Source organism: Chlamydotis macqueenii, chromosome 5, assembly GCF_036417535.1.
Source record: "Chlamydotis macqueenii isolate bChlMac1 chromosome 5, bChlMac1.mat, whole genome shotgun sequence".
NCBI classification, from domain to species: Eukaryota; Metazoa; Chordata; class Aves; order Otidiformes; family Otididae; genus Chlamydotis; species Chlamydotis macqueenii.
This window is the reverse complement of record NC_141560.1, coordinates 25123033-25149403: the sequence shown is the minus strand read 5'-3', so window position 1 is coordinate 25149403 and position 26371 is coordinate 25123033. Positions and strand designations below refer to the sequence as shown.

General features: G+C 41.4%; 1 long non-coding RNA gene across 1 annotated transcript; it reads left to right on the top strand.

The window, feature by feature from the left end:
* Positions 1 to 18261: 18261 nt before the first annotated feature.
* Positions 18262 to 24396, top strand: LOC147600520 (uncharacterized). Its single transcript, XR_015258816.1, has 3 exons — positions 18262 to 18383; positions 23321 to 23640; positions 24034 to 24396. It is a non-coding gene; the product is annotated as an uncharacterized LOC147600520 (long non-coding RNA).
* Positions 24397 to 26371: the final 1975 nt, after the last annotated feature.

Here is a 26371-nt window from a genome sequence, read left to right as displayed (position 1 = left end):
AGTGCTGTGCGTTGCTCAGGGCTGTAGGAGAGGCCGGGCAGGTGAGTAATCGCTGTGATCTCATCTCGCTAATGCAAAGGGACACAGGATTTCCCCGGCGCTGTGAGAACACATGGCTTGCTTTTTTTTTTTTTTTCCTTCCCCATCTCCCCCTTAAATAGCTTGCTAATATTTGCATAACACTGCTAACAGGCAAATTACTCAAAACAACTTCAGTTCATGCAAATAAGCTGAGAATTCATTTCACTGGTAGGAAAACAAAATAAATAAAAAAGTCCCCGAAGCCTGCCTGCTCCTGACCGCGATCCCAGAAGTTGCCCGCTCCCCGCCCGCCCCCGCGGCGGTGCCGGTGCTCGCCGGGAGGGGCTGCGGGCACCCGCCTCCGCTCGGGCTGCGCGCCGCGGCCGGGGTTGCAAACACCGCCATCGCCGTCCGCGTCCGAAGAGGGAACACGCTGGCACTGCGGGGACGGGGCTGGGCAGGGACCCGGCATCGCCTCAGTGTGGGGCCTCTCCCAGCAGGGCTGGGCTGGGCTGTGCTGTGCTGGGTGGGTTTGTTTCTTTCAGGACCTCTTCCTGGTTCCTTTGTTGCTAGAAACGCCGAAAAACCCGGCCGTTACAGGGTTCCCTCTGTGCTTTAAAGGGACTTGGGGCTTCTATGGCGCAGTGCCACGGCTCCTTACATGCGTACGCACACACGCCTGCCCAGCAGCAATGCAGCACCGGGCAGGAAAGGTACCTTGTGTTCGGTTAATAACGTTTCAAAACTCACACGAAAAAAAGTTGTTGTTTTAAATAATTCGATTAATATCGCCAGTGCGTCTCATTTCCATTTTTAGTTGTCAAAAACGTTTTACATGTGTCTGGTTATAATCTATAAAGCTGGCGAACGAATTTGATATGTATGTGAGCAGGATTATTTTGCAGGGAAAGCTTAATGAAATGCATATGCTGAAGTTACAGACATGGTAGGAGAAGATAAAATACAGTAAGAAAATCAGTTCTGACAAAGTGACTCTTTTCCAGGGGAAGCTTGCAGAAGCAGCGAGTAGAGATAGAAAAGCCTTTGAATTACGTGAGTCTCCTTTATGCAAATTGGCTGAAGAAGATGCGCTAAAGGAGAGTGGATTTCACACTTAGAAATTTCACACCTAAACTGTGGACATTACAGAAGCTTCACAGAAGCAAGTTTTCAGTATGGCAGATGAAAGCTGGTCAAAGTAAAAGTCTTTGCTTCCAGCCACAGTGATTTAGCAATGGCTGCAGGATTTCTACATTAATATGACTTTACTTGACTAAACAAGCATGTGTTCACTCTGATTCATACTGGAAGGTCAACTCTTTTCCTTTGCTTTTACTGCCCCGTGTTGATCTTCATATCAGAACTGGGCTGTGGGAAAAGGTCAGTGCCTGCTTAAAAAACTCAGGTTGAGAGAGCTGAGGCTTTCCCCTTCATCCTGAGTGGGAATGCAGAACTGCAGCATATCCCGACTGTATCTCAGTCCCTGGCTTATACAAACCCAACACATGACAAGGCACTCTGTGTGCTTGAACCGCCCCTTACCCAGGCTCCTCACTCCACTGAATCCTCCTGCAAGAAAGCCCTTTTTTGGTAGCACTCACCTCACAGGAACAGACTTCTTGGCTCACAAGAGCTGTCTTTATAGTGGGTGTAAATAATAATCACCTCAGATATAATCTAGCCTCAGAAAACCATTTACAGGTGCTGTCAACTCCCTTTCTAGTTTGTGAATAGAAAAAGAGCAGAGATTAGCATCTGTGACCCGACCAAACTGCCTTTACTTTTACTTGCAGGATACACAGTCGCGGAAATATGTTTGTTTTTCTGTAATGATTAAACTTTGATTTAAACTTTGGTCATAGGCACGTACTGTACCATTGCACAAGCAGCATTTAAGGATGAAGTGTCAGCGTAGCAACAATATGGCCAGCAGCAGCGGTGATCTTTGCAAAGCTGATTGATGAAGAGAATTGCAAGTAAATGCCATGCTGTGGCACTTTCACAGGGAACGAGTTGTCAGTATCAATCTAATCTGGTAGGGGAAAATAGATTGAACGGTGGCAATGTAACAAAGCTCCAATCCATGGCAGCACTGTCCCTGTGAGGGTAGCAGCGTGCTTTCCTGCTCACCGTCCAGCTTTCCGCTCCTTTGCCATGTCAATGGCAAGGCAGGCACGATCCAGATTGGTCTTGCTGGATTTATACTAAACACATCTAGTGTTTATTTAGCTCTGAAATAATCCAGGAATTAAAATTACGTTTGGAGGAGGAAAAGAGGAAGCCCAAACAATGAAACCATTCAGGTGTCTGATCTGACTAACTGAAAGAAAGAAGCGAGCAAACAAACCCCCCCCAGACAGTAGCTTGTTTAATAAGAAGGAGGGGAGCGCAGGAAGGGACAGAGCTGAGGCTGTGCACAATTGCTACCCAGCTACTGCTTTTAGCGCAGGAATGCGAGTCAGCACTTTGGATGCAGCATTAGTGATTCTGCAGAGATTGCCCGAAGTTTACGACCTGCCACTAGTCCCAAGGGACAAGGAATAAAATTTTCACTATCAGAAGTGAAATCTACTAACTCCTTCCTTTCAGTGCTGGGATAAATACTACCATCCAATAATCCCTTTCCCTTTGTTCCTGTTACCCTCTTTATTTGGAAGTACACAGGCACACTCATGCACGTACTACGACTGTGTAATGTTAAAACAGCAGGTGAAGCTTTGATTTAAGCTAAGGAATCAAAACCATCAAAGGATACGCAGCATGCGGGAGCCAGCCAGCACCTTTCTCAGTGCCACCAGCAGGTACGGGAAGCAGAGGGTGCCACGTACCATGAAGGATGAAGAGACAAAACTCAGGTGCCTGAGTCTATGTCCCAGATCTGCCAGGTTCTGCTCCCTGCCATTCCCGTGCAGGGGCTGCCAAAATACGGGGATTACTGTTGATCTTGATGGGAGAGGAACACTGTTGAATATCGATCAGCAGTCCAGTGTTAATTGTGCAGAATATAGGACATTCTCAGAGTTTGCAAGCAATAACAATTAGGAACCCATGATCTGGGCAGCTTGGGAATGAACAGTCTGGTCTGGCCCTAAATGCTCACAGCCTGGGAATACGGTTAACTCTTTCCTGCTCACTTTATGAAGTTTTGTCGCTGATCAGTGTAGCAGTCACAGCAGCTAGTTCTTCTGCAGGCGCTCACCTACAGAAATGTCTCTTTCCGCAGTGGTCAAAACAGCAGCTACAGTTGGAATAAAATATAAGAACCAGAAGGGAAGCACACTCCCAAGAGTGTGATTTACATGGATTTACCTCAGTATAGCAAATAAAATAAAATCCGTCACAATCAAATTACTGGCTTCAAAACAATGCAGAGATTAGTAGTGAACAGAGCACTCGGTGGTGAAGGGAGTGTGTTCAGCAAATCAAAACACAAACACTTCAGGAACAAGTTGCAGAATTTTGTCAAATTAAAAGTTAAACAACATTGTCTTCTACCAGGAGCTGCCAGGAAGTGTCAAAACACCTAGTTACAAAGAATAGGAGTGTAATTACGTGTTTCTGTTTATCATTTCAGTTCTCATCTCATTATAATTTTGCATTGTCCTATTATTCTTCAGGTAGTGAGCCTTACTGACACACAGAGCCTACCACTTTCCCACCTAGGAATTCTTCTCTCCTTCCTTCCTTTTTTTCTTTCTCTCCTTGGTCTGCAGTGCGGATACATTTCTTAACGGACGTTGCCTGTCGCGTCCTCCGATTTTACCGGTCCCACTTCCACACTGCTGCCGGAGCGCGGAGCCGGGGCCCAGCCGGGGGGAGGCTGCGCTGTCCGCAGCCCAGCGGCTGCCACAGCCCGGCCGCCACTCCGCCTCCCGCGTCCAGCGAGCACCGCAGCCCCCCGACTCCACCAACCTCTCCTTTCTGCCCGGGAAAGCAGTGAGGGCTCCTCTTTGAGACCCGCCCCAAATCGATTTTCTTACAGCTATCTTTATGGTTTTAAAACCCGCCCGCGAGCCCAGATTTCCACACGTTAACCTTTGCCAAATCTTACAGTGCAAAATAAGACACCTAAAATGAATTCTGCTTGCTCCGCAAGGGACTCGCGACTGGGAAGCGTGTTTTCGGCTGAGATACGCAGAGGCTGGGTCCTCCGCTGTTGTTATTTTTACTTTATCCCTGGACTGTTTTCATCTTACATCCTGTGGACGTAGTAAACAATCAACACTAATGAATCAACCGAATCGGTACATTTTTTAAGGCTATTCCCACTGAGAGCCACTTGCACTTTCGTGACAGTTAAGAATCTGCCAAACATTAGCTTAGTTACTAGCAAGACAGGCTCCCCCCTCCCTTCACCCCATACACAGATTGTTTATCAAAACGTGCTGCCAAGAAAAATATCCCTGCTTTTGGCCTCCACCAGTGATTAATAACACTTGAGAACTGAACAAAACTTCACTGTGTTTTCCAAAAAATGGGGGAGGTGGAGAGGAGGGGGGGCGGGATTAAGAAAGAAAGACAGAAAGAGAAGGAAAGGAAGGAAAGGAAAGGGAAAGAAATGGCACTATCTTAAGTTATTTCACATGGCATAACCTCCTTTTCCTCTCTAACTAGGCCATCTGAGAAGACCTAAACCTCTTTTTCTCCAAGACCATGTTATAGATGCTGGTTAACATTGTTACTGAAAGAAGGATGTTACGGACACAGGGTAAGGGTGAGAATAGAAGGGGAGGGGGAGGAGGCAGTTTCTTTTATTAGCACATATCAAGATGAGCTATGGGGGGAAACCGAGAGGAAAAAAAGAAGATCATTTACTTTCTTTTCAAAGACTGTTGGTAAAATTCCTAAGGGAGACTAAGTGCCAAAATTAACTGTCTTGGTGTATTACTTTTAGACACTACTGCCTGGGTGAATTAAGTCAAGTCTTCAAGCAGCAGCCAAAGATAGCTCCAAGCTGAAAAAGAGGCACTACATTTCCTTGTTTTGTGGTGAAACTCACAAATTTGTGGAGATTGCCTTTGCTTCAGGTTTGTTGTTTTGTTTTTTTTTTTTTTCATCTCTCTCTTTCACCTTCTGGGCTATTTTTACTATTTTATATTTGGCATTATAAATGTGTTTTGTAGTGGGAAGGCAAGGTAAGAAACAAGCAATTGTTAAAAACCAGAAAAGTAAAAAAATGAGAGCGCATCCATATATACTGTATCTATTTATATGTTTATATTAATGTGAGACTATACATATGTATGTAAGTCATATACGATATTTTTCATTACTCTGAACTCCAAAAGACACGATTTAGTAAAAGATAATAAACAGCTCTTGAACAGTGGGATATAGACTAGTGAAAACAGTTTACTGAAATTAATGATGCTGGATTGAACCAAACCTTCCCTTTGGAATTAGTGCCAGACATAGTTTTCCTGAACCCTGTCCAACTGCCTGAGCGACAGACAATTTCATTCTATTTGTGCTAAAGGCTTATGACTAGTGCTGGAAAATGAAGCCCTTGCCCTTGATCTCAGTGCAGATTAAAAAAAAAAAAAAAAAAACCAAACTAAAAAAACCCAGAACTGTGCCAATTTGTTTCCTCTGCCAATAGAAGCCCTTGTGCTTTGGATAATGCAAAACAATAAAAAGTTCACATGAAAACTCTCCATTGAAAGGAAACCCACCAAAAGCCATGTATCTCTGCTACATTCATCAGCCAATTTCCGAGATTCTCACAATGTCAGCAAAATGTGGAGGGTAAGGGCAGAAAATATTTACCAGCCAGAAATACAGTCTTCGTTTTCTATTCCACGTCTCACTGCTGACGATTGCTAAAAAATACTCCACTGTAAATTACCACACTCTCCCTTCTGCTAACACCGATCTCCCCATGCTCGGGTACTGCATGCAGATTTGGGGCTGTGCAGCCCCCGTTGGCAGAGCTGATTCTCTCTCTGAGGGACGAAACACGCATTTGACATACACTCCCCGAGTTATAAACAGTGGCTGCACTGTACTGCTGTCAGCCAGCTAATCTCCGATTGCTTTTTCCTAGATTATTAATAAAATTAGAATCCCAAGCAGAAGGCGTTTGCTTTCATTGTACAGTCTGCATTTGTGACATGGTACATGTGGAAAATTTTGAGTGCACTGCAGTGAATGGTCTGAGGGTTAGTTTTTAGCTTCCGCTAAGTACCTGGCAGGCTGCCACGGCTGAAGGATTCTGGGAACTGAAAGGCTCCCAAGTACAAACTGCCAGCATTAAGCAGTCCTGACAGCTCTGCTCCTTCCACACTTGGCAGCAGTTCAAAGTGCTCTTTCATTTGAAAGGCTGGAAGGCTGCCATGTGCAATGCAGATTTGCTGTGCCTGCGCTCATAAGGAACTGATAAATGCCGTTGCTGTTGCCATGGGGACAGGAGGCTATCAGAATGGCCTTGTGATCTGCAGCCTCTCAGCTCTGCAGGGTTGGGTTTTTTTTTGGTTGTTTTTTTTTTTTTTTTTTTTTTCCCTGAGATGGTGAAATAAATGTTCTAGAAAAGGTTAACTCTTCAAGGACAGGAAGCACTGGTTTGAAAGGACAGGGTGAGCCTCTGTGCCTGGCTCCTCCAAAGTGCTGGGAACAAGATTAACACATACCTGCCAACTGTCCCTGTTTGGGAAGGACTGGCCCCAGGAATTTTTTTAAGGCCAGGAGGGAGGGAGAGAGGGAGGAGGAGGAAGGACCTCCTTCTCCCCACTCAGTCCCTTCCAATTTCTCTTCCAGTTCAGGATCTCCCAATGTAATTAAAAGGCTGTCCCCTTTCTTCCCCTCACAATCCTCATGTACAGTTTTTAGATGCTGGTGGAAATGAATTAATTTACCACTGGATCTTGTAACATGCCCGATGCCTTTTGCTCTCATTAACATTGCTGGACAGCTAGCAGGATTAGACCCATTATGTGTACTCCGAGTGTGGTTTATGTGAGTAAAAAGAACGAGCAGTGTGCTATAAAACTGCGCGTTTAAGAGATCTTAGTGACGATGCAAGTCCTGAGAGTGAATCTCCGCTCGTCCTAGTTCCCAAGATTAAAATAAACACACCCTTGAGCTATGCACAGTTGGAGTGTGTATATAAATGAGTGTGCACATCTACTTCTGAAAAAGTGTAGAGAAAAATATAGGCGGCAAATATTTTAGCCAGAATTTATACCCTTTTTCCTATGTCTTCTTTCTTACATATTATTTCTTTCCGTCTCTGCTACAGCAATAAATTTGGGTTCCCTAAAGACATTTTGCTGCAGTTCAGTAAGCTGAATTCTGTTTAACCAAAGCGAAGTCTGACGATGACATCATAGTGAGGAACAATGGAGTGCATCACTCCTCTCCCTGACCAGGCAGCAAACTTCAGGGCAGCATTTACAAAGATCAATATGGGCATGTATCTGTGTTTAGAAAGCACATGTAAAACGCAATACACATTCAAATAGTGGCATAAAACTGGAAAGATAAAGCATTGGGGGAATTTTGTTTATATACTGGCGTGTTAGCAGTTGAAGGGCTTTGTTTAAAACTGGGAAAAAATCAACCATCCCCCACGTGAACAAATCCCCCCCCCCTTCCTTCTATAAACATGGATCTCTGCCTTCCAGAATTGTATACTTGTATCTTTCCACTATAAGTGAATGGTATTATATGAAATGACAAGTTAAAACTGAACAAACAGAATTTCAATGCAAATTTGACAGACAATTTGGTTAATCACTTGATGGTTGACCTGTAGCTTTTTAAAATAAGCACCATCACTCCTACTTATATTAAGTTTCACTTAACTTTAGTTTCACTGATTTTTTTACTGTATTCATTGTTTAAAAGCTTTTTGGTTGTGAATGTGTTAAACAAAGGTTTCAATGAAGAAAGTGGTCATTTGAAAAACATACAAGGGAGAATGTTTTAAAAATAACACATAAATATGCATTAAACGTGTGTGTACACACATACACACACACCCCCCCTCATTTTACCTATTCTGAATTCTCTTTTAGTTTCTGTTTTCAAGGAAAGTAAGACATCTGTGATTCTGAGTTTTGTATCTGACATCAAATCCTGCTGGTTAAAACAATCCGCGTAAGCAAATCTAGATAAAAGCTACTCATAGACATTTGCAAAGCAATTTAAAAATTACAAACAAGGCTGCATTTCACAAGCCTTTGCACCATATTGAGCTAGGCCAAAGGAAATATTTCTTCCTGATTGCTTGAGAATTTTTTTTAAATAAATAAATGTGAAGTTAACTGTAATTCTACTGTAATTTCTTTACCTGATTCTCTCTGGGTTCTTGCCTACGGTTGTCATGGTAATTTGATAATTCTGGCTTGCTCTCTACACATTCTGTTTGTCTCACTGGATTTCCTGATTATTCAGAAAACTCTTAAAAAAACCCTCCCATCTCTCCCTCTCTGCCTCAGCTCTGGGCTCAATCCTACTTTTTTCATTCCTCCAGCATAGAGGAATGTATATTATTTTGCTAAAAATCTACTAAGGTGAAGCTGTTTGCTCCACTTACCTGAAAATGGAGATAACGAGATAAGCATACATCCTACAGCACTTATTATCATAGTCTCTGACAGAGGATAGAGAGGAAATAAGGAAAGATAACTGCATATAGATTTCTTGTAAGGTACTTGGATCTTAATCCTATAGATATTATTTAGGGTTGAACTGCTGCGTTTCTGACAGCAGAAACATGTATTTAACTGTTACCTTTTCAAACGTGACAGACGCATTTGTATCTGGAGTGAGTGAGTTAGAGTATATTCTCTCCATATGACAGAGTAGAAGCAATATTTTTATTCAGGGGTTCAGGTGACAGTTTATGCCAGAAGAAACAAACTGATCATGCTTTGAATACATCAGTGACACCCACAGAAAAATGCACACTGCTAAGTAATATTTAGCTCGGGTGTGTAGTTACAAAAGGTTTATGTCATTGATGTGTGCATCTTTTAAAAGCACTCGGTACTAGATTATGTATACAAAATATATATGTACATATTATAGATGTACACATAATATATTTATATGAAGGTACTTGAACTTGCTTTTTTGGGGACAATTGCTCTCCCCCAGACACTGCATGATTTTTGTGATAAAAGCACAGAGCTACCATATGGACCTATGGTTACTTTAAATAATTTGCTTGAATATTCCATCTCATATTATTTCCTTTGTCTTGTCCTTGTACATTTGGCCTCTACGCTCTTCAAGAAAGGGTATGTATTTTACTGTCCTGGTCAATGCCTCCTACAACTACACCCTGACATTATTAGGATCTCAAAGAATTATTTCAAGGCAAATAATTCACAGCCATTAAGAGTCATAACTGAAACTACAGTCCAATTTATTACAATTTAGACCAAATAATTTCCACTATACATTGTCTTTCCAAAACTCTCTGTAACAATGGAATCTGCAATCCCATTGGATTAAAAGTATCAATTAAAAGTACTGGTATCAATGGAATCTACAAAATCTGCTGTTTGGCCTCTGCTGCTTTCTTCTCCTTTCTCTTTCTTGTACTGGAAAGCACACTTGGGATATCTTTGTAAGTCCTTTTGATGGCATCATGCTGTGGAATCTGCTAAACTCAGTGAGCATTCCAGCTGTGACAGCCCCTCTGCCCCAACCTATTGCCGTAATCTAGGACATCCGTGAGATCATCTGACAGTCTGTGACATCAATCTGTGAACTGCAAGACCAGAAAAGGTCTTCCTTAATCACCATGAATTTAAAAGGTGTCACAGGTAGTATTTGGCATGCGATAGCAATGTTCACACTTGATTTCGTGAAAATGCTGCTAAAATAACCCCTTGTATATAGAATAAAGGATCTATAAATCTGTTTGGAAACTCTTCAACTGTACAAATCTTATTTTCTTCTTAATTTGATTTTCAAATTTCCATTTTCAGTAAAATAAAAATGACACATTTTATCCAATTCCTATGTAGTGTAATAAATCAGCAATGAACACATTTTCTCTTATGTGCTAAAAGCCACATATCTCCCATCACTACTCAACAGAAGAAAATATTTCAGTAAATCATGTGTAGGACATCTAATGTTGAAATGTTCTGAAATTCACTTTAAATTCCTATTTATTCATGTATTTCTACAATGTAGACACTGCAGAAGCTCAGTAGACCCTATGCTTCATACCTAGCAGAAAAATGATGGCCTCTCTCTTCTGAAAAGAAGACTGAGCAGGGGAATGTTCTATTGTACATTCTGCTAACACCTAATTATTTTAACAAAACATATCCAGTAGCATTTATTATTTGAGTGATCATAAATATTTGCAAAGACATTATAGTCTTGAAAGCAACCTACATGTTGATGCTTTTTTCTTTTTTTAGAATGTTGTTTGTTTACATATCTGCTAATTGCTAAAATTCAGTAACCTGTAGTGATCTTACTTTTATTAGTGTAAATTAGCAAAGTCTTGCTGCACAAATTACCAAGGCTTTGCCATGCAAATATAATAGACTCAGCTATTTATTTTAGAAGTCAGTGTGCTCTAGTTCATTTTTTTATTACTGTTATCTTTAGTTCTGCGAAGCCTTGGAAAATTTCCCAGTCTGGATCTATAGAAAGTTTCCCGGGAAAATGTATAAAGAGCCTGTGTTCTGCTTTACTCTGCTGGCAGTGCCTGTGTGTTTTTGGTGAGCTAGGTCTTTGAAGACGTAGGCTATGCATGGAGTCCAGTCAGGCTGAAAAATTTAGCAGTTGAGACATTTTACAATTCAAAATCTCTTTTAAACAAAGGTGTGGTTTAGCAGGACTGGCTGCTTCTGACCTTTTCAGCCTCTTATTATTGCAGCTGCTATGAGGTAAGGCTGAGTATGGTAGAGCTGAAGTAGCTGAGGCTCATGAAGAAATGCTGAGAACAGCTGTTTTACTGTAAACATTAACAAGAGTTTTACTTCATTTGCAAGCTGGGAGCATTCACAGTTTCTGCACAAATAATACTTTGGGAATTTGATCTAGATGTTCACAGCATAAAGAAAAAAATATTGTCCCTTCTATATGTTACTGCAGCTTTGAACGAAGCAAATTCTCTGCACCGAGATGCATCCCATTAAAATCAACAGGGAATTTTTCATATTAATACACAGCTTCACACAGATGATACAGACGCACACACAGGAAAAGAAGAAGCAATATTTATCCACTTTAGCTATTTCTAAAGCTCTTATCATGTTGGTATCTAAGTGCCAATTAAATATAAAAAATATTCAATTGTAGCAGACACTGATGTCTGCTGATTATTGCAGAGCTACAAACAGAATCCTATCCAAGAGGGCAGAGAGGGATTTGAATGCTTTCCCCTTAGTTCGGTGCTGCAATTCATGGATGTTAAGAAACAAATTTCAGACATCATTTCCTTCATTACATTCTCGAGGTTGCTTTATTCTGAAGCAAATGAAAAATCTCAGACAAAGTGACCTTTCCAGCGAGCGAAGACATTCACTGACATCACGTACATCTGCATATGCACACACAGACGTGCGGGACAGATCCTCCAGATGCTGAAAGCTGGCTTTTTTTGCTACATTATCAGTGCAACAGAGTCTGTGAGGCAGCTCAGCCAGCTACTTGCGCATCAGCCAGTGCAGATAGGACAAAGCCTCAGCTGATTTGCAGCCACCGCAGGGACTGCAATGGCTCTTCCGTTCCCGAGTCCTTGTGAAAGACTTACAGTTTAGAAATGGCTAAACTGAGCCTATTCCTCATGAAGCCTAAGCTACCAGACTAGTTTCTTGGGTTCAGTGCTAGCCAGTGCGAAATACAGTAGCTCTGCTGGTGTTACAGTTTACCCTAGGGACCATGCTGGCAGCGAGACAACCCCAGGATGATGCAAGGATGGCTTCAAGCTGCTTTTTCACCACCCTCTTTGAGGCCTGCCAAGAACTGCTTGGCCAAAGCTTGGGGTCTGGGCAACAGTCCCTACTTACAGACTCCTTCCAGAAACTCCTCATATTAAATATAAAGCTACATAAATCTTGACTATCTTCCCCATTTGTTATTATTATGGTTCATGGGCTAAGTAGCATAAACTCTGGTCAGCCCTTTGGTAGAAGACCAAGGCAAACCTGGGGTCCAGAAAGACTTGTTAAAATTCGTTACTTCCAATGAAAAGCTTAAAGTTGTGCCTGTGCTGTTGGATGTGGACCCCTTTGAATGAGAAATAAAATGAACCAATTGGACACTTGACCTTTTTAATGTTCCCACGACATTTTCAACAAATTAGAAGTATCAAATTTAGTAGCTCTCTAAAATTCAGAGCTAGTTAACTATATTCTATTCTTAAACTGTTTGTGTTTATGCAGGATAAGGGGAGATTTTCGGTGTCTGTCTTGTTTTATGGTGTTAATCTATTGTGCAGTTGAACAGCTACTGTCTCCTCCTCCAGAGTGGCTCTATTTCCTCAGATCATTGTTTCTATGTTTTGGGATTCAATAACATAAAATTCTGTCTTCCTGGTACAGCTGTAAATATTGGTTCTCTTGCATTCCTGTAGTGGAAAATAAAAATTTTCTGAGTGCCATTTATTCCTGACTCCAGGCATGTTCAAATCTCCAATTAAAGTTTCACCCTCCATGTGCAATAATTGAGGATTTGAAATGCACCTGGAAACATCTCTCTCTTTCCTTCCTTCCCTCTGATCGGATTTCAGAGCTCTGGAATCATATCTGCTGTGAGTTGCTTTTCCCCTATTCATAGTTTTTGTTCAACAAACATTCAAAAAACTAACCAGCTGTTTGCCTAGATCTTGTAACCAAAACAAGGCCCCATCCTGTCCTCTTCCACTGCCCATGCCTATAATTTCTTCTCAAGCTGAAAGCTGAATGGGGCTGAAGCCAGCACACTATTACGTTTGGAACCAGGTTCCGTCCAGGAAAATGATACAAATGAACCTGGGAAATAAGCTGCAGCTCGAGAAAGTTATAAAGCATGTTACAGTGCTCATATGTAACTGGAGATGGAGAAGCTGCTTCCAGAACAGGGACTGGAAAGGACATACTGGCACCTGTGTAATTTCTGAACCACTGAAGTCAAATTCTTTCCTCTCTGTCTTGGCAAGTCCAGAGACCAGATGAGATGCTGTGGCCTGGCCAAAAGGGAGACTGCTCTGGCACTACAGAAGCCTCTTCTATAGCTTATTCTTCCTGTGATAGTAGCTCTTCTCACCACCTCAAAAATGCTCCCTGAAACAGCAGCCCCAGCTGCAGTTTCTACAACTGGATGAAACATCTGTCACTACCATTAGAACCATTCAAGCAAAGAGAGGGATAGGACACCTCACAGCACTGGGCCAGCAAAGAGTAACCCTGCTTTAGGCTGGCAGCATACCTTTAGGCAGCTGTATTGGGGCATGGTAATTCTGAAGGGCACCGAATGCTCTTTCCCAAAGCTCCTTGAGAAAACCAGGTCCAGAAATTTGGATTTTGTATTGAAATTCCCTATTAAACACCCCTGTAAGTTGAAACATTTGGTCTTCTTGTCCATTCCCATTTACTAATCCCACCAGAAAGCCTTTTTTGTCCATAAACCTGTCAGGCACACACAGTTGTCCACCAGAAAGCAGGTGAAGCCAACAAACTCATCACTTGGTAATTCACACCGCTAGCCCATACTGTTTCTCCTGTGTTAAAAACAGGACTGTCAAGGTATTTAGAGATTTGAGAGAGGCTGACCTCTAAGCATACAATCCAGCTCAAATTATAAATACTCATTTTTATTTCATCCATTCCTCGATTTCTCAGAAATAAATCCTCATTTCTTAAATAACACACTATATTTGAAAATCAGTCCTTCACTTCTGGCCATCACTGCTGTCCTGCAACTCACATGTTGCTGCCGTAGACCACTTCAAATGTCCTTCACACCAGCGAGCCACCATTAGTCACAAAGAACTGCATGTATATCCCTTCCTAGCACTCTCTATCAGAATGCTGAACTGGTCAGGTTTAAGGAAATCACTGCAAAACTCTAAAAGTTTAGGCCAGAAACTGAACTCCCTAAATTGAAAATGTTCTGATTAAAAAAAAAAAAAAAAAAAAAAAGGAGGAAAAATTCCCGTGATTTTCCTCAAACATTTTCCAAAATCAGTTTTTCTCCAAATAGAAACCAAAACTTCATCTGGAAGGTGTGCGTTTCTTCCAATCCAGGAAGTCTGTTGGGGAAATGCATAGAACACCAAACTGTATCGCAAACTTTTTTTATTAGAAAAACAACTCCAGTCTAGCTTGTTATCTGAAAACAGGTGTAGTCAAGCTTCTGTAATGGGAAAATAGCTGCATTCTCTAGCAGGTCAAATATAAAACAAAAAAAAATGTACCCTGGTCAAAGATAAAGTCTGACCTGATTTTTTAAGCTTTTCATTTTAAAGCTATCTGGAAGAGCCAAAGGAATAATGGAGCAGTTGTAAGAAGGAATACACAAAAATGTCGGTGCCAAATACACTGGGAAGGGAAATGTGATGGAGAAAGTGCACCCTTGAAAGAGTTTTTTGAAGTGACACCCTGAGGATCAGGTCCAATAAGGGAATTAGTTACCCAGAACATCAATCCTGCAGTACCAGAGTGAAAGGTACTGGGCTCCTAGAGGGGAGTTCAGAACCTCTTGTTCTATGTCTAGATTTCCTATATAAAGCATGGGAAAAATTAGGCACCTCTGAGTATGGTATCCAAAACATCTGTTTCTGTATTTTATCCAGTAACTATTTACGTGAAATATTTAAGAAACAGTCCTCAAAGCTGGGAAGGGAATCAGAGGCGCTCTCTGGCAGATAGGTGCCTTAACCAGTACAGTCATGCTTTCTCTTAATGCTTTCTTTGCTCTCTGTGACTCCCATTCTCTGCTTCTGGCCCAATGAACTTAAAGTATTTTTTGCAGCATGGCACAGTTTCAATAGGAAGGGTGGAGAGTGCCTGCCTTCAAAACAGCCTGCAGTCTAGTGGTCAGGCTGCTCTCCTGGGATGTGTGAGTCGGAGTCTCCTCACGCACGGAACATTCTTGTGCTCACAGACAGGAAATGGTAAGGGTGCACTTGAGAACTCACCTTGTTTTTTCTAATCTCTAACTGCTATTATACAGATAATAAAAGGAAATATTTAACAATAACCATGAGAATTACTGACACTTATAGACCCCTTTAATCTTTGAGATTCCAAAGCAAACAATGGGTTATGCTGAAGCAAGTTTTGCCTCGTGGACCTAGCAGAAGCATCCAAGAATGCAGAAATGGGCTTTGCTGTACTTCTCAAATGTTGTAATGCATGTGTTTTTTTTTTGTTTTTTTTTTTTTTTGTGAGCTAGATGAACTCCATAGGCTGAGTCAGAAGAAAATTCTGCTTGCAAAGTATCCTTTCTTGTCCACTCTATGGAGACTCGCTAGCACCATTTCAGCTTTAACCTCCTTCAGCTCCTTCTGCTTTCCTAACGCCAAAGTACAGCAGTTGTTTTTAACCCCTGTGCAGGAGCTCAGAGGGGTCAGTTTTACTTATAGGTATGTTACTTGAATCACGTTGCTTACTATCAGTTTATCATCTCCTGAGGCATCATGGAAGCAACACTGCACAAGCTTAGGCTGGGAGATGAAGAAAACTTTAACATGTTATTGAAAGTGTAGTGAAGAGCTTGAAGGAAGCAGAAAATAATAAAGCATGTTGGATTTTGGCCAAGACAGTAAGAATTAATAACGTAACTTCCAACAGCATCCATGGGATCTACTGTAACTACAACTTTGGCCGGTTGTCTGCTAGGTTGTTGGTTTCACATGGATTTAACACTTTCGCAGGTCAGTCCCCTTTGAATCTACTTTAATTCTTACTATATTTAAAAGTAAGAAAAAGAGGAAGAATTTTTGAGTCTCCACAGCTCCTGCTGGCAAAGCTACACAGAGCTTAGAACAGTAGGAAGGGAACTTCCCAGAATATGGATGTCTCTTTTTTTTCAGCCAAACCAACACTTGCTGCTCAGAAAATGACAGCCAGTCAGTCTCAGGCTGCCTCTGCGCTGCAGCTGGCCAGGAGTCCTAGCAGTGCAGGTCCTACTTCCAGGGTTACTCCATCATGCCTCCAGCTCCTGCACTTACACAAGGAGCAGTTTTAATGGCCCCATGCTGTGCCTCTGTTGTGCCTCAGTCTTTCTGTGCCAATTGTTGTGCATTAGCAGACCTTGTATACTGAAGAAACAAGAGTCAAACCTGTCTGAGTTTCTAGTTTTTTGACTCAGGAGGTTTATGCAATGCAGGAAGTTATGGTTTCCCAAGTCCTTTCCATAAACAGTGTCTTTGGTGAGCAATTTGCTCCTTTATGACCCCATCAAATCAAGGGCAGTTAGCATATAAATAATTTCATGTCTGTATTTAAACATTTTTCTGAGTCTGGGCCTAAGTAAAGACATATTTAAATATGAAAAGTTTCCTAAAATTATGGACTCAGAATCTTTGTGTATACTTTAGGAAATGAAGACCTATTGATATTTTTCTCATACCTTCACTAACATTCTACATTAATTCCTTCCTTTTCCTACTTAAATGTAGAGCATTTAAGACTTGTAAAATGTGTGCTTTTACTATTAGGATTTTGGTTTGCTATAATTTTTGATTTTGTATTTTTTGCCATGTAAACATATATGGTTTTCAGTTTATGCATTAAAGGTGACCAGCTTTGGCTATGATAAAGGAGGACCTCCTTTAAAAGACTTCCCTTTACCAGGAGAAAATCTCTAGCACAGGACAGTGGAGAAAAAGGAATGTCACCTACTTTGTGTCAGCAAGGATTACATCCTAAAACCTTAACACGTGTTCCTCTTTTTGCTTGATTCACACAAATTCCTACTGATATAACTTATTATGGCGTTAAAGAATTTGAGTAATTAGATATTGAATACAACTCAGTTTGTCTCTCACAAGCAAACACACACATACACACATATGCAGTAACATTCTCACCACTTGTAATGATGAGTCTTTATTGTAACATTTTCCACCTTGAAAAAAAGTAGCAGAAATATTTATTTTAACTTATAATTTATTTTTCTCTGCTTCCATTGCCAATGACTATACCAGGAAAACACACAGGCTAATTACATCTTTGGTAAGCATGTCAGAGTGCATTTTATACACCTGGGTCATGCAGCATGGGCTGCACACCCAATTCCAATCTGAGGACCTTTTGAGGAGACAGGTTGTGCCCATGATCCCTGAGCATACACTGAAAGAGCCGGTAAGAATAACACAAGAGCTACCCTCTGTCTCTGCCTCCCAGTAACACAAATCCCTGCAGCACACATTCCACTTTGACTCATTGGCCTCACATGTAGCCTGTGACCATATAAACAGGGCTTCAGCCAGACCCTGTCCACCAGCCTCCACTTTGCAACTTTGACACATACACATGAAGCCTTTTGTTGCAACTTCTGCTGCTCCTGCTCAGACTTTGAAGAATTCACTCAAACACAGTGGGGTGGGACACAATGTTTGTCAATGGCCAGGAGAGAGTTTGGGACTGCAGGCTTCTCCCTCACCGTAGACAAAACCAGACTATTCTGTTTAGAACAGAACACCTCTGCCACTTATCACCTAGATTTACTCCTATAGCAGAGCCTATCAAATACAGATCTCTCCCCCAGGAAAGAGAGGAAGGGAGAGGGAGATGAGCATGCACTAGAACTGCTTCGCATTCTACAGAGGGAGGATGGACCGTGACTCCACCACTTTAGGATAAGGAGTGCAAACAATTGGTGCCTGCCCAGCAGCATGATGGGCTTTATCCTCATGTCCATAAGCACTGCAATCTGCTTGCAAAGCCTGGACATTCTTGACTCCTGCAACCTGTCCTGCAGTGATAGAAGAGTTCATCGTCAGGTGGCCAGCTCAAATGTGAAGTCCACTGATGGAGCAGCACATAACATATGTAAGATTAATTAAGAATAATCGCAGAAACACAGAGATCTGAGCAGGCCACATGGGACAACAGTTATTGTGTGCATGAAAGGGTCAGGCTGGAAAACCACTTGAAGCATCTGGATGATTGTATGTTATGAAAACAATCACGAGGGATGATTGTGTTAAAAATAACTCTCAGTTTTAGGGAGTATCAGCAATGAAGGAAACATCCAGTGTGGCCTCATAGCTCAGATCCGCACCTGTGGATATATACGCTCATTACTGCTTTGAGTAGCTTTTTTTTCACTTGTTTGCTCGCTCGCTTGCTTGCTTGGCTTTGGAATAAAGGAAACCTGATTTGAAGAAAGAAAAGTCGGACTAATTTCTTCGCTGTATTTGGTGCCCCGTGTGAGGAACAAACTGCGATCACACAATCCGATGGGTGAGTAAAAACATTTGATTATCTGTGACCACATCCCTAAGCTGGGACAGCAGTGCTTGTTGAATGAGATAACTATGGGGTTGTGTTAGTATGGGGCAGGCAGCGTCTCAGGAACATAAATTCTATGTGGAAAATATTGCAGCAGGTGCTTCGTGCTTCAGGATATCATTTGTCTGAAAAACAAATAGCACAACTGTGCTCTGGCTTGCAATTGGTTTCCTACTGGCAGAACCTATACTTCTAGGATATAGGAATGTGTCGGTGAACACCTACAGACTAGAAAAAATTTGGGTTTTGATTTGCCAGATTCTATCGTGGTAACATGGAGATTTGTGTACTCTGCCTTGGTGCATTTACAGCCGGCAAAGGCTGTTGTACAGAAAGAGGGAGAAGAACAGGATAACGCTGAGCGATGGTCGAGCCGTTTGACCTGGGGCTGATTGATCCTGAGCAGGAGCCAGATCTATACCCACCATTAACAGAATATGAATCTACAGGTGCATTAGGTTTTACAGGTGGCTCTGGTGATGCTCAGTTTTTGCAGCCGGCGGAGCCTCTGGACCCTCAAGTGCCTCCCTTGCCTCCTCCATTAAGTCCCACACGACCAACAGCTCTTGTATTGCTATCGCATAGCCCAGTGCCTGTTCTGATGTCGCATAATAACCCGTTTTTGGAGGAAACTATGCAGAAAAAGCTTACTATGCAAAAATGTCATGAAGATGTGATGAATCAAGGAGATTTCATTTTTGCATTCCCTGTTGTTTACAGACAAAACCAACCGGCAGCACATGATGGGTTACCGTATCAGGTGTGTAAGGAATTGAAAAAGTCTATTGCCGAGAATGGACTGCAAAGTACATTTACTGTAGACATTGTAGAAGCTATTGGTGCTGCTTATGTTATGACACCATGGGACTGGAAAACTTTAATGAAAACAATTTTTTCCTTTGCTCAGTATGCTGTGTGGCAGTTGGAGTATAATGATTTGGTAATTGAGCAGGTTATGGATAATTTAGCAAATGGAGTTCCCATTCATCAAGATATGCTAACAGGGACAGGATGGTTTGTTACTCCACAAGCTCAGGTCAGGCTAGACAGATGAGTTTTTGAACAAGCGTCTCAAATAGCTGTTTCAGCATGGAGACGAGTTCCAGAGACCGGACAAAGAACAGGTTCTTTTGCTACTATTAGACAGGGATCACAAGAACCTTACGTGACCTTTATAGACAGGCTTCAAACTGCAATTACTAGACAAGTTGAGAACCCAGATGCAGCTAAGGCTCTGCTACTTCAACTGGCTTTTGAAAATGCTAATAGTGACTGTCAAACTGCATTGCTGCCAATTAAAGGGAAAGCAACTGAAATAGAAGAATATGTTAAGACATGTCAAAATATTGGAACAGAGACTCGTCGAGCATCTGTTCTTGCCAATGCTCTTTCACAACTGCTGGTTAATCAAAATGCCATCAAATGTTTCAATTGTGGACAACAGGGGTATATAAGTAAAGACTGCCCAAAGAAAAAGCGGAGTAAGAAAGGCAAACAACCAACGCAATTATGTCCCAGATGTACAAAAGGATATCATTGGAGCAATCAGTGTAAATCTAAATATAATAAATTTGGCCAACCATGGTTGGGAAACTACAGGCACGGCGTGCAGCCTGGTGCCCCTCAAACCAACAGGGCTCTGAGTGCCCAAACAAATTTCAATGCTCAAATTCAAGGATCTGACACACAATCTTTGACCTCGCCCCAGCCACAACAGGTAGCACAGGGCTAGATTTGGCAACAACCAATGATCTGATAATTACAGAATAAAAAAAGATCCATTTAGCCAACTCAAGCATATGGGGACCTTTACCTAAAGGATTTTTAGGATTAATTGTTGGGAGATCTAGTCTTTCTAAAAAAGGCATATTGGTTTTGCCTGGTGTTACTGATTCAGATTATACAAGGGAAATAACAATGATGGTAATGGCTTTTCAAATACCCTGCCAAATTTTGGCATATCCCATACTGGACCCCACAGCAATCCTCTACTATGAGAGGACAAGGAGGTTTTGGAAGTATAGGACTGGCACAAGTGCTATGGTCTCAAACGATAACAACACAACAGCCTATGCTTACTCTAACAATTCAGGGAAAGAAATTAACAGGATTATTAGATACCGGAGCTGATGTTTCTATTATATCACGTCGAGATTGGCCAGCAAAGTGGCCTTTAGAAATCGTAACAGGTACAATCAGTGGAACTGGAAGAATGCAAATACCATTATGGAGTGTTGCAACTTTGCAAGTAGTTAGTCCTGAAAAAACAAAAACATGAATTCAGCCATATGTTTTGGACACAGCTTTAAAGTTGTGGAGCAGGGATTTACTTCATCAGTGGCATGTCACATTAACCACAGCTGAAACAAATTTATTGTGAGGGTCACTGATCTGAAGCCCCTGCTCAAACTTACGTGGTTAACAGATACACCAGTTTGGGTTGACCAGTGGCCTTTAAAGGGGGAAAAGTTGCAAAATGCACACCGTTTAGTGGCTGAACAATTGCAAGCTGGACATATAACACCATCTACAAGTCCTTGGAATACTCCTATTTTTGTAATTCAAAAAAAAGTCAAGAAAATGGGGCTTATTGCGAGATCCAAGAGCAATTAATGCTGTCATGCAACCTATGGGAGCTTTACAGCCTGGGATTCCTAATCCTGCTATGCTGGCTGTAGATTGGAGTCTGAAAATTATTGATTTAAAAGATTGTTTTTTCACAATCCCTCTTCATCCCAACAATTGTCAGCATTTTGCATTTTCTGTGCCAGTTGTAAATCAGGCAGAGCCAATGAAGAGATATCAATGGACAGTGTTACCACAGGGTATGATGAACAGTCCAACTATTTGTCAAATGGTAGTTGCTGCTGCAATAGAATCAACAAGAGACGGGTTTAGTCAGAGTATTGTCTATCATTATATGGATGACATTTTGATTTGTGCAGAGAAAACTGATTATTTGAATGACACAGTAGCACATTTATTACAGTCCTTAGAGGCTTGTGGTTTACAAATTGCAACTGAAAAAATAGTCTTCATCTCCTTGGAAATATCTCAGTTGGATTCTTACTGCAAGAAATATAAAACCACAAAGATTGCACTTGAACACTGATGTGCACACTTTAAATGAATTACAGAAACTCTTAGGAATGATCAGTTGGGTCCATCCTATGCTTGGTATTGCTAATCATGAACTGACCCATCTCTTTAATACGTTAAAAGGAAACAGTGACTGACATCCCCATGCACATTATCATTGGAAGCGAAGCAGGAGTTGAATTTGGTAGCTGATAAAATAACTGATCTGCAGGATGATCGCATTTGTCCTAATTTGTCAACGTGTCTGTTCCTTATAGAAACCAAAGCTCAACCAGTGGGGGTTATTGGACAAATTGAAACAAAAGAAAAATAAGTCTGCTATTTGGAACAGGTATTTTTGCCAAACACATTACAAAAAAAAAATTCACTTTTCCTTGAACTTGTTATTCTATTGATTAGGAAAGGAAGAGAATGAGTTCAAACCTTAACAGGAAACGATCTTGATCACATATATTTGCCAATTTCGAAACAAGACTATGACTTTTGTCTTATGAATTCCCTTTCAATGCAAATTGCCATGGCTGATTTTTTAGGTCAGATTTTATTTGCACTACCACCCTGTAAATTGTTACAGAATTTAAAGCAATTTTCTATTTGTCCTAAGTCAGTTACTTCTTTGGATCCCATTAGCTTGTACTGTGTTTGTGGACAGGTCAGGAAAATCTCAGAAGGCAGTACTGGAGTGGAAGAAACAAGGTGAATGGAAACATAAAGTTCATATCCTAGAAGGGTCAATGCAGGTAGTGGAATTAGGGGCAGTATTGTATACCTTAGAGTACTTTCACGATGAACCTCTTAATATTGTCAGGGACTCTGAATATGTAGTAGAGATAACAAAACGTATTCCTTTTGCTTTTCTAAAGGAAATACAGCAAAAATCTTTGTTTCAGATGTGTCTGCAGCTTAAAAAAGCAATTGAAGTCTGAAAACATCAACTATATATAGTACATATCAGATCACATAGTAATCTTCCTGGTCCTCTTGCTGAAAGCAATGCCGTAGCAGATTCTCTTACGGTGGCCTCTCTACAATTCAACTATGCCCGAGCATCACATTCATTTTTTCATCAAAATGCAGCTGCTTTGAGTAAATAATTTAATCTTACTATGTCACAAGCTAAAGACATTGTCTGCACCTGCCCTGAATGCCAGCAACTTGTCTCTTTACCCTCCAACATTGAGGTAAATCCCCACGGTTTGCATTCAGATGAAATTCGGCAGTCTGATGTAACACATTACTCTCCCTTTGGTTGTCTTAAATATGTACATGTTTCAATTGATACCTTTTCTAGTATGCTATGTGCCTCAGTTCATACTGGAAAAAAAAAAGTAAAGATGTGCGTAGACATTGGACACATTACTTTGTAATAATAGGAATCCTGAAAACTACAAAGACTGGCAATGGCCCTGGGTATGTATCTCATTCTATAAAACACTTTTTGCAGCAGTGGAGAGTTACTCATATAACTGGTATCCCTCATAACCCCACAGGTCAAGCAATTATTGAACGTGCACATAGTTACCTGAAAAACATGCTTCAGAAACAAAAAAGGGGGAATAATATGACACCCCAAGAACAATTAGATAACGCTATATATACACTCAATTTTTTTAATTGATCAGATCTGTCCTTGTCTCACACAGCCACTGAGAAACATTTTTGTTTTCCTGATTTGTTACTTCCGCAACCTAAGGTACTGTATCAAGATCCAGTGACAGGAGGACAGTGGCAGGGTCCTGTAGAATTGATAATGTAGGGAAGGGGCTATGCATGTGTTCTTCTTTCAACAGGTCCTCGATGGTTACCAGCAAAATACATAAAGCCATATCATGCGCTGGAAAAACATGACACAGAACCCCATGCCAGAGATTACTATGCTCACACTCAAGGAGCAACCTCTGACACGGAAGCAAAGGAGATCCACCCCGGATGATCCTATTATGTAGGGAAAGCTGAAGAAATCACAGCAAAACACAAGTACTATGATGGCTGCAGTGGGCGCACCACCCACTCCGATTAATAAATTTTTGGCATATTCGGCAATTATCTCCAGCAACAGCACTGTTAAGAGGATTTTGTTTTCTTTCATTCGTGTGTGTTGCTGTGCAAGGTCGGTATGTATACTGGGCACACATTTTAGACCTGCCAACTTTTTGGCCAGTTACATGGTGAGATGCAGAAATTCCAGTTGCTAACAATGATACACAATGGGTTGGAGGTACTTCGTTGCCCCCTGAAGGAGCTCCTTTTAGTTAGGGACTGACAGAGTTAATGTGTGTTGTTTGTGGCTGTGGTGCAGGGTGCAGTCTGCAGTCTGCATAGGAGCAGAGTGGTAGGAGTCTGGCAACACAGGAGGTGGAGGTGGAGGCCGCATGGGGGATATGCAGTTCCCCAGGCCCCTGTTAACAACTTGGTAAATATGGCCAGGGGTCACACAGCGGTCAGCTGAGGAAGGGGCATCAGACCACCCTTCACATTTAGCACCTGCTTTGCGCTTGTGCAGAGGACTCAGAACTCTCTGGAACCGGACCATACAAGTCTTCCAGTGGCATAACTGGAGGCGAGGATGAGACTGTAACAGACCCTGCCTCCAGGAGCCGCAAGCGAGCCCCCTCACTGGAAGATCATCACGGCCGTCCATTACCATGCCCCCCTGCCACCCCACTGGAGGATCCGTGCGCTCACCTGTCATCGTCGTCGCTGGATCCAAGGGTGGTGATATCTCTTTCCCTCTTTTGCTCTTTCTATTTTCTTTTTCTTTCTTAGAAATGTTCTGGTAAGAGCCCTGGCTATCAACCCCCTTTTTGCTTTCCAAGTTTTCAAAGATAAGTCATTCCACTAAATGTTAAATAAAATCCGAAATCGATCTTTTGGTGTTGTTTCACCTTAATTTAGTCCAAGGGAATCACGAACCTGCTACGGCCCTGGGTCATAACGAAGGATAAAGATTGTATTCAAGCTAATGGAACACATTTTTTTTTGTACTGAATTTCCTCCTGTCTGTGTGGCAAATAAGCACATACCAAATTGCCGGTATTTAGAAGAAAAATTTCACCTCTTTTATCAACAACAAGAGAATAAATGAGGTGTAGTAGGTAATCTGAGCTTTATATCTGTCCCTGGTGTGAGCCATGAGAATGTGAGCAAAAATGTCACCCTGTGACGACCCCCTGTTGGATATCCGGTGTGCAAAATTCCTCGAGGCACAACAAGAGATGTGCCAAATTTGTATTGGTCACCATGCAGGTTAGACCTCCGTGCATCACAACAGACGAATGATTTACCATTTTGGGACTTACTCACAAATTCTTCAAACCCAATTAGTTTTAGTACTATAACAAATGAAACTTTGAAATGGTCTGAGGGTGGTCTTTCGGGACCTGTCTTGCAAACACAAATAAATGATACTCTCAGCCCCTTCTTTACTAAGCTTTGGCAGTTAGCACGGCCATTTCAAATATGGCATGTAGCACATGGAGATTACAGAAGAACAAATGGAAGTGTATATTGTCTTAATTTAACGCAGTTTCACAATGATTCAGTAATGATACGCACATCGCATCCTTATATGTTTGCCGCGACTTCTTACACAAACATTAGTAAGAAAGATCATATATTTGTAGTTAACCTAAATAATCCTCTATATCTTAGTTGTATAACAAATCAAAATGTAACGAAGTATAATCTTAAAGTTATCTTACCAATGAGATGCAGAGCTGAACTTTGGCTCCCAGTGAACATGACTAGACCATGGGAAGGGGATTCCAGTCTAAGTTAATTAGCTAATGCTCTAAACCGACGTAGGCAACAACGACATCACTGTTTTATTGGATGGCTTATAGCTTTTATCATATCAGCAATAATTGTATTGGCTTCAGCAACAATTGCTACAATGACTTTAGCAGAGTCTGTTCACACTGTGTGAGGTAGCTTCTGTACTAAGTAATGTAACTCAAGATTTAGCTTTACAAACAGGAAGTGATCAGCAAATTCTAGCTCGTTTAGATGCTCTTGAAGCTGCAGTTTTATGGTTTGGAGACAGGCAAACGGCTTTAGCGAATCAAATTGTGATTGGGCATATAAAATTTATTTGTTACACCACTGCAATGGAATGATAGCGATTATCAATAAGGTCAAGTCAAACTTCATATTCAAGGAGCATTTTCAGCCAATATGTAGATGGTATGGTTCAAGACCTTACATTAGCTCTGCAAGGCGAATTATCAGCATTGCAGGAACTTACTCATGAAAGTGTCATGGATGGTATCTCAGATAGTGTGAGATGGCTAAACCCTAAAAATTGGTTCTCAGGACTTAACCTTAGATTTTGGACCTTTGTAGGCCTTGGATGTGCTTGTGCTATTTTTATTCTTGCAGAATAGACTCAAGATCTAAAGAAGACCGAAGTCAAGGTGCTTGCTGTCCTGATGGTGAACCTGTTGTTCCAAAACAAAAAAGGGGGAGATGATGGAGCAGCACATAACATATGTAAGATTAATTAAGAATAATGGCGGAAACACAGAGATTTGAGCAGGCCACATGGCACAACAGTTATTGTGTGCATGAGTGCATGAAAGGGTCAGGCTGGAAAACCACTTGAAGCATCTAGATGATTGTATGTTACTGAAAACAGTCACGAGGGATGATTGTGTTAAAAGTAACTCTCAGTTTTAGGGAGTATCAGCAATGAAGGAAACATCCAGTGTGGCCTCATAGCTCAGATCCACACCTGTGGATATATACGCTCGTTACTGCTTTGAGTAGCTTCTTTTTTTGCTTGTTTGCTTGTTTGCTTGCTCGCTTGCTTGGCTTTGGAATAAAGGAAACCTGATTTGAAGAAA